General features: G+C 47.2%; 1 long non-coding RNA gene across 1 annotated transcript; it reads right to left on the bottom strand.

Annotated features, from left to right (window-relative positions):
- Positions 1-2,046: 2,046 nt before the first annotated feature.
- LOC141726858 (uncharacterized) lies at positions 2,047-11,561 on the bottom strand. Its single transcript, XR_012577818.1, has 3 exons — positions 4,845-11,561; positions 4,267-4,352; positions 2,047-3,385 (listed from the first exon to the last, which is right to left on the bottom strand). It is a non-coding gene; the product is annotated as an uncharacterized LOC141726858 (long non-coding RNA).
- Positions 11,562-13,708: the final 2,147 nt, after the last annotated feature.

Raw genomic sequence — 13,708 nt, 5'->3', positions numbered from 1 at the left:
TTAAGAATTTTGACAATAAAGGACAATAAAAGCAAAGAATACTAATGTTCAGATGCTTTCTAAAAAAAAAGCATGGCTCACTAACAAAGGATTAACCCTTTAAAGCAATAGCCTGTTGCATATTCATATATCTCATACATGATGCATACATTCCTTTCAAACTAGGGATTTATTTGGTTATTGTCAACTTCCCCCCTTCATCTTGTAAATCATGGTCAGACTCTATGGAGTCTGCAAGGAGACAAGTTCTTCACAATAAGGAGGTAATAATTCTTTCTCTTTGGGATTTTAGGGTCTTATTACTGTTATCTCTGTGCGAAGAATGTCTTGATTATCTCTTTCTTGAGCTAGTAAAAAGTATCTTATATAGCATAAATTTCTATTTTAACATTATGTTATAACCTAAAACTATGTTTGACACACTACTTAAGAAAATTAATACAGCATAACTTTCTACCATAACACATATAATATTCATTTTCATGATTGCAAAAAGCCAATCATATAATAAATATTTTTCACAAACCTTTGACTTGTATTCATGCCATCTTATATATTAAACTAATATATTTTATTTCTTTTTGTGGTTCCATTCTCTTGTATTTTCATTTCCTGATAATGAGGGTCAATAAATTCTTCTTTTTTTGGTGCTCTGGTTTCTGTTAATGTTATCTTGTCTTTCAGATAAGATAGCCCCTGAATGTGCAAAACCACCTAATTATTTTATACCATTTTCTGAGCTAGTCACATGAAAAAGCAATTCAACATCCCACAGTCTCTATTATGCTAGGGTGCGAGGGTATAAGATAATATATCTTATACTACTATTTATAAAAGCGATACGGTGCATGCATAAACTGACAGATTATACTATGTCAACAGCAGTTAAAAGTAATTACAAATTGTACTATATCAGGATTCTTGTGATCAATAATAACTTGCAAATCAAAAGTTAATACATAAATGCAAAAGCCAATAGCTATATATGTTATCTGTAACAGTCATCTCGGGGTCTTTCTGGGTTGCTGCGACCCCGAGATTTTTTGAAGTCTCTTTTCCCAGCCCGAGAGCTTGAAGAATGAGTTGGAGATCTTCAGTTCTCAGTCTCAAGGTTCTTTATTGCGTCTTATCTACAAAAAATTTTCTCCTGCCCTGCCGAGGTCCGTCCAGCAGGACAGTTCCAGGCACACTGCCTGCCCCCGGGGTAGTGATATGTCTTTATACTAAAAACTACATATACAATGCTTACAATTACTTTCCAATACCTATCACCTATGTCAGACAGTGAGTTTCTGCTCTAGACCAATCTCTAAGTGCCAACATCACAGCAGAAGATGGAGGCCAAGAAGAAGGAGAAAGGCTGGACACACCCAGTTCCCTCCATCTTGCCTCCTGAACCCCCATACCAAAAACCCCAAAATCTACTTTTCCACCCTGTGATAACTTCACTAATATTCTACTTAAACTATTGTGGCTTGCTGATCTTCATATAAGGTTGGTAACTTGCTCCACAGGTCATAATCAAAACCACAGGTGTTTTGGGCTCTGTGCCTGGGCTTTTGGGTCCCCGGGCAGGGGTCCTGGCCGTCTTGGACAGCCAGAGGGATGTTCTGGATTCCCATATCTCCCCCTTCTGTTTGCACCAAAACCACCTCTTTTGCAACTTTCTCCAAGGGCCGCTGCATGCACACAAAGATGCATGGTAAAAAGCAGAAGAACCACAAGTCCTATAAAAATGTAACAACCTACCTTTAAAAGTCCCTTCCACAATGGTGAAAGGTTAAAAAATCCAACCACATCATATATCCAGGATCCAGTGACCTCCCCAAGTTTGTTAATGCTTTCTTGTAACTTTTTGATGTTTTCATGAATCGATTTTGAATGATCTGACATGTTCATGCAGCACATCCCTTCAAATTCTTCACACCCATATCCATGTGCCAGCAGCAGATAGTCAACTGCTGCTCTGTTTTGGAGTGTTGCTCATCTTACACTGTTGATGTCTGTTAACATTTCACTCAATGTAAGAGAAACAGCCTGAGCATGTGTTCTCGTTTGACATTGGCACAAGGCCAAATGCCCGCATGAAAATACACCTTCTCTGGTGTCTGCTGTGAGATTTTGACCAGGAATAAACAAAGCAGGCTCTCACTTGAAAAAGAAGAAAAGTTTATTAACTAAACTACAAAAACAATTACTAAACTACACACAAAAGGAAGAAAAAGAAAAAAAAAAAAAAACAAGGAAAATGAAACCTCACAAAAACACTCTCCTCCTCCTCCTCCCCCCCAAATTCCCAGTACAATACAATCCAAAATCAATTCTGGGTCCAGCACCACCCTTTAGAATGCTCAACTTCAGTTCCTCAAGAGGAGAGGGAGTCCTTCCATGTGTCGTGGTGGCCTTTTCCGTCCTTGTTGCGGTGCTCTCACCACCGGACCAGAATCAGGGCTGCTTCCAGGGTTGTCCTTTTAAGGAGGCTGTGTCCAGTTCCAGAAAAGCTCAATCTCTCACCTCTGGGCCATCTGTCCCCCCCATATTTTATGTACCCCCTGGGGCCGAGGGGTACCCACACTGAATCTTCTTTGGCTCTGGGACATTTCTCCCCCTGGACTCAGTCTCTGTATTACAGGGAAATATAGCTCTGTCCATGGCTACACAAAAGAGTCCAGCATAAAATGCCACTCCCTCTTCTCCATCTTCCTAACATCTCTCACTCTCTCTCTCTCTGGTCCAGACCTTCATCACTCGCTCATTTCCTTCGTCCTTCTCCACTCTTATCTCTCGTCTAGGAAGGGTTAATGTTCTGTGAAGTTTTCATTGTCCAAAAAAGGGTTAAAAACTCCTCCAAGCGGCTGGACTCCTGGCTGCACCCCCCCCCACCATCTCCTCAGCCAGGCTGCCTGCTGCCAGCACATGTTTACTGCTTTCAAGGTAACGGCACACAAACACCAGCTGCACTCTCTCTGTCTGTCTCCAAGGTGGCGGGGGGGGAACAGGCTGCCCATTGCTTCCCGGCATTTCTTTACTTCTTCCTTCCACCCTTGGGGGGGGCCAGGCCTACCTCTCCCAGGCCGGGCCGCATGGCTTTTCCCCTCCCCCAGCCCAGCCAACAACTGGGCCGGGGGAAGAGACTCAACTCCTTCACCGCCGGAAATCCAAAGAGAGACTGCCAGGGGGAGAGCCCTGCTTTTACCCTGTGTTCTCGGAGGTGGATCCCATTGCCCAGTGGTTGGGCCAGATGGCAATATTCAAATCTGAGCACTCATTGGCCCCATCCACACAGCATCCCAGAAATCCTGTTTCCGGGTCAAACCATGACAGCATGCTTGCTCAGCCAGCAACCCATATTATCCAATTGAGTCAAGGCCACCCCTGATGCTGCCTGTGGAGAGAAAATTGCAATTGCAATTCTCCGAGCCTTGTCCCATGTGTGTACATCATCATCACAATTTGGACTGTATTGTTCCACTGATCTTTTCTCCTTATGTGTTTGTTCTTTCAAAATTCTCAAATTGGGTGTTAGCAATGAAATCCTCCCAATGCTGCATGGACCACCTTTGATATTTGCAGGGATACCAGGACAAATTCTGTCCCCACAAATGAAAAAGATTCCCTGTGGTAATTGTGCTGGAACCTGGAGAGATGCTTTGGCTGTCATCTTGGTGTATTTGCACCAAGCAGATGCATTTCTATAAAAAGGATGATTTGGAGTGACATCGATTGTCTTATTTTCTGTTTGTGTCACCTCCGAAAGTTCGAATTTTATACAAAAATTAATTTTTGTTGATCCAAGAATTTCCAGTTCCTCAGGTTCAAAAGGAGCCACAGGGAGGAACTGTGTCCAAAGAAGCCACTCATTCACAGGATTTGAAATTACCTGTGAAATCTTTGTAGGACTATTTTTTGGAATTGGCCATCCATTCACTGGCAAACCCACCAGACATGTTGAGAATGGTCTCCCCGGCCTTGAATGTGTCAAGCAGATGCTGTCTAAACCTGCTGCATTGGCCAAAGCTTCCCAAACATTTTGTTTTGGCTGGACCATGGGCAAATCTGCTCCATTGCCTAAGGCAATAGATGGAAGAATGAGGCACATGAGCAGTACCTGATCGAATTTCAAGCTCATGGCATTACTCCTTGTGAGAAGCTTTGTCATGCTGTGACACCCAAGCCCCTGAGAGAAACCCCAAGTCCTTGAATCTTTTATGTGCTGTTCGAGAAGATGTCCACGGTCTTGTCTTCTCCCTCTATCTGCGTGCTCACCTTTTGGGTTCCAGGATCCGTGTCTTCCGGCGTACGAGTCCGGTAGGGCTTCACATGTCTCGCTGACACCCACTTCTGTCCTCGCCCTGTGGAAATACAAGCAAAACCCTTGCCTCATGTGATAAGTTTGAAAGGACCTTCAATCTGTCCTGTTTCTGGATTTCTGATCAAAACTAAAGGATTCTTCCTTAGTTTTGCCTGGGTACTGTTGGAAAAAATGCCTCAGAATTGGTGGATTGGGTTCTGAAAAGGAGCTGTTGAGAAAATTCAACACATACAATGCCTTGTTCAACCTCATGTGAGGGATTGCCTCTGGCTCCCCCCTTTTTTGTTTATCCAAAAGGGATTTCAGGGTGTGGTGTGTTCTTTCGATGATTGCTTGACCTGTGGGAGTGTGAGGAATACTGAATGTATGTCTGACACCTCACTTTTTCAGAGATTTGTCAAGCACCTTCCCTGTATATATTGGACCTATTGGAATATGAATCCCAATATAACCAGTTAGATGGTGCCTGGGCCAGTTCTGACCCTCGCTGCTGGGCCAAAGGCAGCACTGTGGTGTTTTACCCCAGAGATACCTTGGCTGCTGGAGAGTGCAGCGGGGCACAGGCGCAAGTCCAGGCTTGTCAGGACTCCGTTTACCTCAGGAGAGAGAGCTTCTGGCGATGGTGAAGAGAAAATAGGAGTGGATTCTGCTGGAGGGTTGCCAGATGTTTATTCCATGGTTACAGAGATGTCTGCACCGGGGCAACTGCTGCTAACAGAATACCGGCCGCATGGTCTCATTAACCTTATAAGCTCGGGGACAGGGGAAGGGGAGGGGACAGGTGAGTTACCAACCAGGTGAGAGGGGCAGGGTCTCAAGGGAGGATGACACTTAGACAGGCCAATGACCTCTGGGCATAGGGGCATCTTTTGAATCTGACTAACCACACGACGCCTTGCTGGAATCTTAAACCTGATTGACAGGGCTCACTCAGCAAAGGGGGCGAGGGGGCAGGGAGAGAGGCATAGGCACACCTGGGAAGGGACCCAGAAGTTTAAAACAGGACATTGCAACACACCGCAACAGGACCGTTGTCTGTTTTTATTTCCTGAGGCACCCCTAATGATGCAAATGCTTGCAAAAAGTGTCGACAGGCATGTTGTGCAGTTTCTCCTGTGTGTAATGATGCAAAAATTGCTCATGAGAACGTGTCAACGGAGACATGGATATTTTTGAGCTTCCCAAAAGATGGATATTTTGTGACATCAGCTTGCCACAGCTGGAGGCTTTGCAATCCTCTCTGACTGACTGCTCCTGTGGATGCAGGTGGCTGCACAAGCTGACAGCCTGGGCAAGCATTAATGATTTCCCTCACCTGGCTTTTTGAGATGCAAAAGGATTCCATCAATGCCTCTGCATTTTGATGAAAAAATGCATGATTCAGCCTTGCCTGCTCAAAAATATCTGGTAAGGTCTGTGAAATGGGCATGGTTAACTTGTCTGCCTGGGCATTCCCTTCTGCTAAAAATCCTGGGAGGGATGAGTGTGCTCTAATGTGAGTGATGAAATATTTATGTTCCTTGTTTTCCAGCAGTGTTTTCGTACATGATAAGTATGAATATAAGATGTCATTGCTTGTTTCTTTCAAAAGTGAACCTTCCAATTGTTTGACCACATTCGCAACATATGCTGAATCTGTGATCTGATTGAGAGGTTGCTGGAACAATTGAAAGACCCTGACCACTGCTGCCAATTCCACAATTTGTGGTGAACCTTGGACTATTTTTATGTCTGAATCCCATTCTCCTGTGATTGAATTTTGCCACGTGATTACTGATTTGTGAGTTTTTCCTGAACCATCAGTGAATACTGTTATCCCATCCAATGGTTCCTCACTTACTCTCGGTTTTTCCTGTAACAAATTTTTGGTTTCAATAATCTGTGACCTGGAAAATGAACAGTGCAAACACCTGGAAAGCCTAACAACGCAATTAACAAATCTTTTGATTTTAGCATTGTCCAGTCAGAATAATCTTTTTTCAGTGGTAAATAGATTGTGGAAAAATCCCTGCCTGACATTGTCAGCAACCTTGTTCTCCCTTTTATGATAATTTGTGCTGCCATCTCCAGATCCGTGAGAATCGTCTTTGGAGACCCGTAAGACAAAAAAATCCACTCTATGATTAAGAGAGGGTCTCTTTGAGACAAATCCACCTGAAAATCAGACCATGTAATTGTACTTTTTCCCCCAGCACTGCCAATTGGAAGGGCAGTGATTCTACAAAACAATGTGCCTGTTTCTGTTGAATGACCTCTGTAACTTTCTCGAGTTCCTTTTGCGCTTTAGGTGTGAGAGTTCTGGGAGATCTGATGTCACTGTCCCCTCTCAAATAATCAAGCTATGATGGAATATCATCATTTGTGATTCCCAAAATTGGTCTCATCCAGTTGATTTCTCCTAGAAGCTGTTGCAAGTCATGCAAATTGCTGAATTTGGAGCTGACTTCCATCTTCTGTGGTCTTCTTGTTCACTCTGAGATCATCCACCCGAGGTATTTCCATGGTGCAATCTCCTGAATCTTGGAAACACTGATTTCCAGTCCTGCCCTCTGCACTTCTGCAATCACACAATCATGAGCTTCTTGCAGCTCCTGTTGTGTTGGTGCTGCAATGAGCAAATCATCCATGTAATGAATGATTTTTACCCTCAGGTATTTCTTCCGAGCTGGAAACAAAGCTCGTGCCACGTACCATTGACAGATAGTTGGCGAGTTTTTCAGGCCCTGTGGAAGAACCACCCAATGGTACCTTTGCAGAGGCTCCTCCCTGTTGATGCTTGGGACGGAGAAAGCAAGTCGAGGAGTATCATCTGGATGAAGTGGAATGCTGAAGAAACAGTCTTTGAGATCAATGATCACAAGTGGCAAATCTCTGGGAATCATTGATCTTCCTGAAGTCATGCAGCAGTCTCCATGAGCCTGAAGTTTTCTTCCGGATGACAAACACTGGAGAATTCCATGGACTGTTTGTTGGCTTGATATGTCCCTTTTGCAGCCATTCTTGGACCAGGCTCTTCAGAGCACTCAATTTCTTTCGTTCAAGAGGCCACTGATCCACCCAGACAGGATCTTCAGTTTTCCAGGTTAACTTCTGTTGGGAATTTAGCTGACTAGAGACTGGAAAAGTACAAGGCCGTGGCTAATTCCAAGTCCTGCACCTGCAAGATAGCGTGTCCTTGGGCCTAGCTGGGTATGATAACAAGTAGACAGAGAGACGTGGGAAATAGGGAATGTAGGCCCAAAGGAATGAGGAATAGTTGATGGTATAGTTTAACCAATAGATCACTTGGCTTACAGAATATTCATAAGCTTATTATTTTCTGTATAAGTGTCTGATGCTCTCTTCAATAAACGGAACTTGCTGTTGACTCATATTGAGTGCCCGAGTCTCCCCTCACCGACAAATGGCTCATCCCCGACAAAGGCCTCATTCTGCAACAAACTTCAGAGTGGTGAGTGCCACAGTGACCCCCACTAAAAATCCACTTCTAATTTCATGCCCCATTGTGCTAAAAGGTCCCTTCCCCATACAGTGATGGGCTTTTGCACAACAAAAGGACGCATGATGGCTGTTTTTTCTCCTGGTCCTGTGACAACAACTGCGTTCTCACTCTGCAGACATAGGGAACTCCCCCCTGTGCCTGTGAGAGAACCCAAGGGAGCAACCAACTTCCATTCTCGGGGCCAAAAGACATATGATATGACTGTGACGTCGGCCCCCGTGTCAAGCATCCCTCTGATGGTGATCGACCTTTCGCCACAAGTCAATTGACAAGTGACAGTGGGTCAGTCCCGACCTATATGTTTTATCCAGGAAGCGTGTACTTCCACATGTTCTCCAGAGGGAAAGTCCTCCTAATCAAATACCAGCATGACCTGTTCCGCTGCATGTGGTGGCAAAGAGATAGCTTTGGCTACCGGGGTGTTCTCTGGAACAGTCAGTGGTGGTCAAAGAGCTTTGGCTAGAACTGTCAGCTCTTCATTCTGATTTGCTGAAACGATCAAAGGGTAAATGACAAGTCCAAGGGTACTGCTTCTGTCCTTATCAATTATTAAAAAGTCTTGTCTCTTGGGCGACATTCCAGTGACACCTGTGGGTATCACTGCGTGGCTTTCATCCATGAAGCACATCAATTTTGAAGCTGCCAGGATGCATTGTGCCCCTGGTGGGAGTAACTCTGGGTCGCTGGGGATTCTGCTGATGGCTTTGCTGAGGAGATCTGCTCGACGTTCCCCGATGACTGTCCCGTTTTTTCTTGTGTCATCGCCATCACTTGTGTCGACACGTGCTGACGATGGTGTGTGCTCTTCTTTGCGTTTCCCGGATGCGGTAGAGGTTTTCAATCCACATCCGTCTGAGAGCGGCATTCACTTGGGAGGTGTCTTCCTCTCCTGCACCTTGGACAGAGGTCCGATGGCTTTTCAGTCCTTGGCATTTGTGGGCAATTTCTCTTAAAGTGTCCAAATGCCCCACATTTGTAGCATTGTCCTGCAGGGAGACTGTTTTTCTTACCAATGCTTTCATTTTGTGCTTGAAACATTCTGTCCATCCGTTCGTCCATTCGTCCTTCCAGGTGTTGTTCCAGTTGTCCTTGCAGGTCTTGCTTCACGATGGATGCAACATGCTGAGGTGTTCCCACCTTGCTGCACACTTCCACCATCTCTGCCAAAGAGGGTTGTGTGTTGGGCATCGCGCTGATGACTCGCCTGCAATCCAGGTTGGCATTGGCGAAGGCAAGGCTCTTGATGAGGTGTGGTCTTGCTCCCTTATCAGTCACCTGTTGCACCACTGCTTGTGTGAGGCGATCTGTGAATGAAGAAAAAGGCTCAGTGGGACCTTGCCTGATGTCCGTGTAGATGGTGTCCTGGACTCCTGTTGGCGCAATTTGTAGGATTGCCCTCCGTGCTGCTTCCTTGATGTCACTCAGCACTTCTCATGGAAGCTTCGCTGCTTGTTGCAGTGGATTGTCGTCTGGAGGATCACCTGCCAACCGTGCCACGGTGAGGTTCGCGTTTGGTCCACCCTGGTATCTGTCTCTCAGCTCACCGAGAGCTCTTCTCCATCTCGTGTCCCAAAGAGATTCTGGGTGTCTGTAAGAATCATTGACACAAGGCATCTAAGATCATAAGGTGTTAGGTCTGTATGTAGAAAGTGCCCTTCAGAAGCTGTTTAAAATATGGAGAACCCAGTCCATTGTCTCTGATGGCCTTGGCTAAATCTTTGACTACTTCATGGTCTATTCTCTCCCATCTTGGGTTCTGGCCCTGTGCATCGTAAGTCACGGGCATTGTGATGTCCCCTGAACCTTGCAATAAGTCTTTTTCTTTCTCTAATTACTTTCTAATATTTGCCCAATCTACAGCTTGAATTGCCTGTGCTTTGGATACCTGTTTTTCCATGGGTACTTGCATGTACAATGAAGTTGTCTGTGAACGTTGCGGCCATGCTGCAGCCTCTCCCATCTGGGAGCTCACTGATGTTACTGGAATCTGCATCCCCTGCCAGGCTGAAGCCTTGCCCCTTGAACCTAAATTAGGAACAGGGATTTGAAATTCCTGTGCTGACTTGCCCAAAGCTGTGCCCAAATACTGCAAAAGAACTTTGGCAACATTCTTTGGTATTGTGACCGTCGGCCCCTGGCGGGATGAGCCAGTGGTTGCCGTTGCTGAAAGCATCCAGGCTGGAACACCCTCTGAAGCAGTACTACATACTGTGTCATCCTGTTGCTGTGGTGCAGCAGATTTCCTGAGCCTCATGATGTTCCGGAGCTGATGGAAGCTCTGTTCGCTGTGTCAAAGCTGTCTTCTTTGACCTGGCTTTCTTTTTATAAGAAACTGGAGAATAATGTTGCAATGTTTCAGTCCCGCCACTAGGTGGCGATGTGGCTCGACCAAGCGGGTCTGGCAGCGTCTCCTGCAATGTGACGGTCCCGCCACAAGGTGGCGCTGTCGCATGCCCGGTTGGATTTGACATGGCGACCGGCTATAACACTCGTACATTTTCACTAAAGTCCCTTGCTTCTGTTTCTGATGGGTCGTTGACTGCCTCAAGCAATATCTGCTGTATCTCTGACAACTCTCCCATCTGACTTTTTGATCGAGGCTGAAACTGCACGATTTGCTGAGCTTGGTCCTGGGCTGACTGCCGGGGCTTGCTACGTGCCTGTTGCCATGGGACTGGAGAGGGGGTAGTACCCTGGGAAACCTCTGCACCCTGACCACGCCCCATCTCTGCCTGTGCCGTCACGGGAGTGCGGGCATCGCCGGCCCGACCGCGCTTGCCCCGCGCAGGCGCGGTCTCCGGAACGCCCGCCTCCTCCCCGAGACTGACATCCCCGCTGTCCCGGTCCCATTCCGACTCCGATATTTCCTCTCTATCCTGATCCCCTTCGGAATCCTCCTCCTCCTCTGATCCCATGTCCGCACCCACAACCGACGCGCGCTATCCCTGCTCTGACGGTGCCTGTGACTTTCCGGCACACCGGGAAAATGTCCCCATTCCGACTTCCGGGTTTTGCGTCATCATCGTGCATCTGCTGCGTTTCTACGCGCTAGCTGCCATGGACCCTGCAGCCGTCCCGGCTGGCTTACTCCTGCCCGACGCAGCCGCTGCGACCCGTGAGCTTTCCCCGGGTGACTGCTGCTTGCCTGTCACAACAGTCGCACGGTTTATTCTCTTCGCACGTGTTTTTTGCACCATTTCGCCTGAAACCGCCGCTGCCGTCGGCACCGCGCACGCGTGAACCTTCGCACTTCCTTTACCTCCCACCGCCTCCATTGCCCCCCCGGTCGTCCCCGCCGCCGTTCCAGAATGCCGCTGGCTGCCTGGTGCCGCCGCCACGCAGCTGTGCCCGATGCCAGAGGGCGGTTCCCCCTCCCCCTCAGATCCCGGCGCGGTTTTCTCCCCCGCCGATTTCGCTGCTGTCCCCGCAGTGTGGCTATGTTTTGGCTTTGGCAAATCAGGAGGACACGCCTCAAAGAAGACAAAGTCCAAATCTTCCAATTCGCTTGGGAAAATCTCTAGCTTAAGCTTTTCCGGGGCTGGCAGGGGTGTGTCTGAGTCCGCATCCGAGGACTCTGAGTTTTCTGGGGTTTCTGGTCGCTTTGGGGACCCCTGGGACCTAGGACTTGATGATGTTTCCTCCTGCTCCCCTTCGGTGGGAGCAGTTTCTGTCTCCCCTGGGCTGGTAGGGACAAGTGCAGCCTGCTGCTGGCTGGGCAGCTCCCTCCCCCCGACCCCTGTGGGAGAATCGGCTGCCTGCTGCTGGCTGGCAGCCGTCCCGGATTTTTTTGTGGTTGCCTCCAACATCACCCTTTCGGACGGCAACAATTTTGTAGCTGTCTTATCTCGTCTTGTAGCTAAGTGATAAAGGTGTCTGTTGATCTCCTGCCAAAAGCTTATTTCAAACAACAGACGTGTCTCTGAGTGCAGGTAATTACAGTGCACCCACAACAAGAGATCTTTTAGCTCTTTTTCCGAAATTTCTATAGGGTGTGTGGCTGCCAGGCCCTGTAGGGCTGACAAAATGTTAAGCTGTTCCTGGGAGCATGTACTCCCCATGTTCTTGATTTTGACCTTCTTACCAAAATCTGAGTCGCCAGCAAGGTCGATCCAGAAGTTGCCCTGGTCACCGCCCAGCAGCTCACAGGTGAGGGTTTCCAGGCGCCTTGGTCCCCCTCCTTTCCGGGTCGGGCTTGAGACGAATCTTCTTGGCAGAGGTTGAGATGTTCTCTCTGAATTCTTCCTTGAGTGTGCCTGCTCTCTCTCGGGCTGAGTTTCAATGTCTGATGGCCAGTGGCGTGGCTGCTTGCCAGAAGTCCACCTGAGTGCCTTGTTATCAGGCCCACGAGCCCACCTAGGGATGCCAAAATCTCGGGGGTTTTCTGGGTCGCTGCGACCCCGAGATTTTTAAAAGTCTCTTTTCCCAGCCCAAGCACTTGAAGAATGAGTTGGAGATCTTCAGTTCTCAGTCTCAAGGTTCTTTATTGTGTCTTATCTACAAAAAATTTTCTCCTGCCCTGCCGAGGTCCGTCCAGCAGGACAGTTCCAGGCACACTGCCTGCCCCTGGGGCAGTGTTATGTCTTTATACTAAAAACTACGTATACAATGTTTACAATTACTTTCCAATACCTATCACCTATGTTAGATAGTGAGCTTCTACTCTAAACCAATCTCTAAGTGCCAACACCACAGCAGAAGATGGAGGCCAAGAAGAAGAAGGAGAAAGGCTGGACACACCCAGTTCCCTCCATCTTGCCTCCTGAACCCCCATACCAAAAAACCTGAAATCTACTTTTCCACCCCGTGATAACTTCACTAATATTCTACTTAAACTGCTGTGGCTTGCTGATCTTCATATAAGGTTGGTAATTTGCTCCACAGGTCATAATCAAACCCACAGGTGTTTTGGGTTTTGTGCCAGGGCTTTTGAGTCCCCTGGCAGGGCTCCTGGACAGCCAGAGGGATGTTCTGGGTTCCCACACAGTCACAAAAATTTCATAACTGTCCCATGTAAACTGAGAAGAGAGGCTAGGACACAAAGTATAGAATTGTAAGAGTAAATTCTTTATTCATGTGTATGAGGTGTCCTATTCAAATCTGGGCACCCCGAATGTGGTTTTACACAATTCTTATACCTTTCAAACATCCAGATATAACATGATTTGGCCAATCATTACTTAACACACACAGACACAAAAGTATTTTATGTCATCACCATTCATCTGCTGATTTCTTGATCTAGGCATCCTTATATGTCTGGGCAGTGTTTCTTAGTTCCTCCTTTGTAGCCTGTCTCTGCTTTCATCTTCTGCATGCTGTTTTTATGTGTTGGAGGTTCATTATTATTGCCCTGTAGCAGGCACAGGGACTGCAAAGGCCCTGTGGAGAGCAGAGGCCTAAAGATAGGAAATGCCAAGTCATGGTGAATAGCTAGAAGCCCCTGTCTTCCACCTTTCAGACCCCTGCTTATCTCTCTGTAAGCCCATATGTCACTTCTCCTTAACCCCTGCTATTGGACAATTTCTGATCCCTCTATACCCTATATAATGGGCTGTTTTAGCCCGGTTCTGTAGAAGAGCTGTTGCTGGAACCCTTTGTAGACCACCCAATGAAGACATCACTGTGGAACCTCAGAACGGCCTTCTTCTCTCTCGCCTTGTGTCTGCTGGCCTGCCTAGGCACCTTGCAAGCTAAGAGCTGGAATCAGAAAGAGCTGATAATCACTAAAAGAGCTGATATCCCTTAAGCTTGCTAAGGTTGCCAGCGGCATAGAGCTTGGGTTCTCGGGCAGTCAGTCCCCCTAAAGGACTGAGCTATCCGGCCCGTGCAGCCTGCTTGGGGGCAAATCTGCATCCAGCAGGCGGCCGGATTAGTGCCCTGTACTTTTGCAGAGC

Source organism: Zonotrichia albicollis, chromosome W (genome assembly GCF_047830755.1).
Source record: "Zonotrichia albicollis isolate bZonAlb1 chromosome W, bZonAlb1.hap1, whole genome shotgun sequence".
In the NCBI taxonomy this organism is placed as follows: domain Eukaryota; kingdom Metazoa; phylum Chordata; class Aves; order Passeriformes; family Passerellidae; genus Zonotrichia; species Zonotrichia albicollis.
This window is presented reverse-complemented; position numbering and strand designations above follow the sequence as displayed.